Source organism: Hylobates moloch, unplaced genomic scaffold (assembly GCF_009828535.3).
Source record: "Hylobates moloch isolate HMO894 unplaced genomic scaffold, HMol_V3 SCAFFOLD_2, whole genome shotgun sequence".
NCBI classification, from domain to species: Eukaryota; Metazoa; Chordata; class Mammalia; order Primates; family Hylobatidae; genus Hylobates; species Hylobates moloch.
In genome coordinates, this window is record NW_026652277.1 from 48,284,832 (window position 1) to 48,289,606 (window position 4,775).

Consider the following 4,775-nt stretch of genomic DNA (forward strand, 5'->3'; position numbering starts at 1 on the left):
GGAATCTGTATGTTTAAAAAATCCCTCCCCCCAAAAAACTATGCAGATAAAAGAGAGGAAAAGAGAAGAAAAAAGGAAAAGGAAGAAAAGTAAAGGGAAATGAAGCACAAGTAATAAATCAAATAGGATAAAATGCCAACAGTAGGTAAACCTAGGTAAAGGGTAGCAGTGCTGGGCTACAGCTGGCATGAATTGGATCATTGTTTTCTGCATCTCTTCCCAACTCCTTGTCAGTGACTTCACATTGGCAGCTTTAAATTGGCCATGGTGAGCATAAATGCACCATAGAAGTCAGCGAATGCAACAAATTAGGGCTTACCCTCCCCAAGAGCCTATTCACCAGCTAACCATTGAGTATTTGGGTGCTCTTTATAAAAATTACACCCTCCACCCCAACCCTTCCCACACAAAAAACCCAAACACTCTCCTAGTGATGCAATTGCAACCGTCTTGGCATTTGGGAAGTGCTGTGCTTGACAGCAAGTTTCCTGAGGGCAGGGACCATGTCTACCTATATCTCTACTACATCCCCAGCATGTAGCTTGGTGCCAGACATATGCTGGACAATAAATATTAAACAAATGAAGTTTTCATTTTAAAACACTTTATGTTGCCCATGTGTTAGCTTAATTTGGGATGAGTGGAGGGAATGGAATAAGATGATAATGCATAATTAACATTCTGTATGAAACTCTCTTTAGCTCCTGTGGGGAGAAGGTATTTAACAAACGGAAAGTATAAGGTCCAAAATTAATCTCATCTTAACCTCAGGAAATGCATAAGGGAAGAAAATTCACATTACTGATTACACACTGGTACCTGACAGATAGAAATGAGATAATAAGTAGATATTGACTTCTGTTGAGGTGAACATCAAGATCTATTGACCTGAGAGGTAAATATTGACCGAGGTGAAGTCAAGGTCAATATTTGCCTCAAAGAATAGGAAATCTTAATGCTCACCAATATATAAAGGTTATATGTGAATTTTTACATACATTTTCCTGGCATAACATTATGAAAGTGTTATATTTTCTCAAGCAATGCACAAAAGTCTATTTTAAAAGTTTAAGTTCCATACAAATGGCAGCTTTAAGGAATAAGAATTTCTACTGTCTTTTCTATTGTTGATTTTTGCTCAGCCATTAGTTAAGAGAATTTGATATGGTCTGATTGTGGTACAGCAAAGGTTAACAAGAGTTTAATAGAACTCAAGCCATCCCTTAGGAGGGCACAAAGAACATCTTCCCAAGTCATCATGGCTACCAGTGACATTTTCTCTTGACTATCTTTGTCAATCATGACAATCTTTCTTTCTGTTACAACACATCTTAATCATAGAGTCCTAAGATTTTAAGTCTGCAAGGGTATTCATCTAATCATTAGATTCTAATTTATTTCCTGACTTTAAACTGCACTCTATCAAAAGATGATCCTGGGCCAGTAAGCCCTGATCAACATGAATCTCTAAATTATTTTATTCTGTAGGATCCTGTGGTGGAGAAGAAGGGGTGAATCTTTCAGGGAGTGGAACATTTTAATTGCTCTTCATTCCTCTGTTTTGTGGAGAAGTCCCCATCACTATTATTGGAAACTTCAGACCATCTAGAACCTAATCTCCAAAACCTGCTAGTTTCCATAGTAACAGAATGTTCAGGCCAAGCCAGGAGGCAACTCCTTTTCCACAAAGCTCAATTACCCAGTCACCTCCCAAGTTACCATTCACTAATGCTGCCTCTGCTGGTATAGGTCTTGCTTAACTTGGAGTAATTTGAATGGAAGCATCCTTGCCTGGCTTCCTTTGGGACATGCTCCTGTTTCATAAGGTCCTGTTTCTTTGTCTAACTTTCAGACCACGAAACAAAATTAAAGGCCCCTCAAAGTAATGCAAATGTCAGTGGATGCCACAACACAGTTGGTGTCCTGGTTGCCTTTCAGTTCTGATAAGCTACTTGAAGGTAAAGACAATGCTCTATACCTCTTCATTTACCTTTTGGCACTCAAGAAGGGGAGCGGATCTTGAACAGGTAAGTGCTGAATGATCAAGTGTGTGAATGAATGCAAAAGCCCTCCTCATTATTTTCTTATTCTTTCCTTCTACCTCAAGGCATTTGCAGAAATATCAGGAGGATAGGATGAACAGCACATATAGTCAATGCAAGGATTTAAAAATCCCCACCCATGCTCCCCTTCCTCATGAGCTAGGCTCTAATATATGCATTGCTTGATTTTCATACATGCTGATTGCATAGCGATTTATTCTACAAGTGCCAAGAAGAAGAGTCACCCCCGGACTAAATGTAAAATCTTTATTCTCACCAATGTCTAAATCATTGTTTTCTCGCGGCTGAGACCGTGTGGCATACATTATTAATAGCTCTGGTCTCTCCACCACTTGACACAGCGCTCCAGCTGTCATTCTGCTCCCTGGCTCGTATGATTCTTGCACTGGTGAAGTGCCATGCCTGGGCCTAGCCCATCAGTCACTGTCACCCACCACCCAGTGATGAATAGCCTGGCCGTCGCTGTGGCGAGGCCCGGGCTCTGATTCACACACGCCTGACTTTTACCAACTTCAGCATGCCAGCTGAGGCCTATCCCAGCTGAGGAAGTCCGCAGTGACCTGGAAATGGCACCGCCTCTGCTCCCCAACTCTCCCTCGGCCCCTCCCCCCACCCCGATTAGTTAAAAATGAAACAAATCCTAATGTGATCATGTCACTAATTATGCATTTAATTCAGTTATAAGGAGCTAATGGCTCCCTCAGTGACAGCTTTTACTGCTAAAAGGCAATTCATTCCTGAAACGGAGAAATCTAATTACACAAAATGCTTCATCCTAATCCTTTCAAAGAATAATCTTATTTGTAGACATTAACATCCCAGATGCTGCTGCTGTTTGTCCATTATGACAGTGTTTGTCCTGAATAATGTATAAATAGCTCTTTCTGGACAGTTGCATGTCACTAAATCAATACAATTTGCTGCCTTCTGTTACATTAAGTCGGCCTGGGCAGGCTGGAGAAAATTAACCTTTTGTTTTCCTCCCTTCCCCCTTTCTCAAAGGGCCTTCAGAATTAGAAATGAGGAAAGGATTAAAGGGGCCTGGGGTGGGGATGAAAGGCGACAGTAGAGAAAGAGAGAGAGGAGTGAAGGAAGACAGGTATGAACGAAGCTGCAAACAGAGAGAGAGAGAGAGAGAGGAGTGAAGGAAGACAGGTATGAAAGAAGCTGCAAACAGCTAGGGTAGGAAATGTCAGGTATAGAAATGCCATCAGATCAACCACAAATGATAGGTAGGAGAAAACGGCAAACTTCTATGATGATTATTTTGGAATTACTCCAGATGTAGACCTGAACCAGAGCATTTTATGTACTGACACTTGGTGTCAGAGTTCTTAATTCTAAATGATGCTTTCTTTGCAATGGTGCTTTGATGCAACATGGAGAGTTCACGTGGAGTGGGGAGGATGGCAACCACATGCCTCAGTTGACTGTGATGTTCTTGCTCAGAATGCCATTTTTATGGAAAGCATTCAAGGTGCTGCCTAATAACCACAACATATATTTGTGTAATTTATGGGTTAACAAAGTATTTGCACATAGATAATTTCATTTGATTTACACAAGCTTGAACGGGAGGCATCAGGGTTCCCATCCTAGAGGTGAGGAAATGGGGGCTAAATGACTTGTCCGTGGGGGTCTAACTGGGTCTCATCTCTATTTTTTTTTAATCTCTTGGTTTTGAGTTGAATCTTTCAATTATACTGCAGCTGACTCTGCATATGCCAAATTTCCAATTATTCAGGAAAGTCTCATAGCAAGTGTCTTTTACATTTTATTTTAAGGCATCCCTCAAATTTGTGTTCATATACACAACACACACACATATACACACACAGAGACACATTTTTTCCATATGAAACATAGGTAGGTGAGTTTTATTATGAAATTATTCAAAGGCTATAAAAGTATTGGGTGTGCAAGTGTAAGTTAATTTCTAAATACTCTGAGTTCTCTTCTGAAGATTAGATAACAGGTTGACAGACTCTTTCTATAAAGGGCCAGATAGTAAGTACTTCAGGCTTTGTGTGCCATATTCTATCTGTCATAACTTCTCAATTCTGCAATTGTAGGACAAAAGCAGCTGTAGACAATAAGTAAACCAATGGTCGCTGAAGAGGTGGCAGACCTGGATTTGGTCTTCGGGCTGTAGTTTACAGACCCCTGGATTAGGTCATGCTATTAAAAAAGTTAATCTGAAACAATGCTACTTGATTTGTAAATTTTTACTTTTTTTCCTTCATATTTCTACTCTTGCTTCCAGTCAATGCTTTTTTATTTTTAGTATTGTCTTATCATTAGAATACAGATATCTATTGCTTTTCTACAAACTTGAAGAAGCCCGCAGAGATTCCTGCAAAAGGACAAAGGGGAGTGAGGGTGCATTATGTTCTCCTTGTTACTGCCTGATTTCTGTATAATTTATTCTGACTGCTTTTAGGTATGTGGGCCAGCATTCAGTTTCATAGCTACACTATTGACTGTTTTTTATTTTTGTTACCAGGAATGGGATGAGGAAAGAGGGGTACAATGCAGCTATTGAAGTTAGGTTCTGCTGTTGGAAACATCCTGCTAAAAGCTTGTTTTAATGCTTTTCAGCAGGGAAAATAATTCACTATAAGGCACGACTGTCTTTAAAGGGGGGTTAGATTGGTGAGCAGATCCTTATTACAAATAAGTTCTCAATTATCCAAAGCATGCTTAGAGGCCCAC

At 40.1% G+C, this 4,775-nt stretch overlaps 1 long non-coding RNA gene across 1 annotated transcript; it reads left to right on the plus strand.

Moving 5' to 3' along the window:
* Nucleotides 1-1,860: 1,860 nt before the first annotated feature.
* Nucleotides 1,861-4,267, plus strand: LOC131381537 (uncharacterized). The gene is made up of 2 exons (XR_009210353.1): nt 1,861-2,027; nt 4,136-4,267. It is a non-coding gene; the product is annotated as an uncharacterized LOC131381537 (long non-coding RNA).
* Nucleotides 4,268-4,775: the final 508 nt, after the last annotated feature.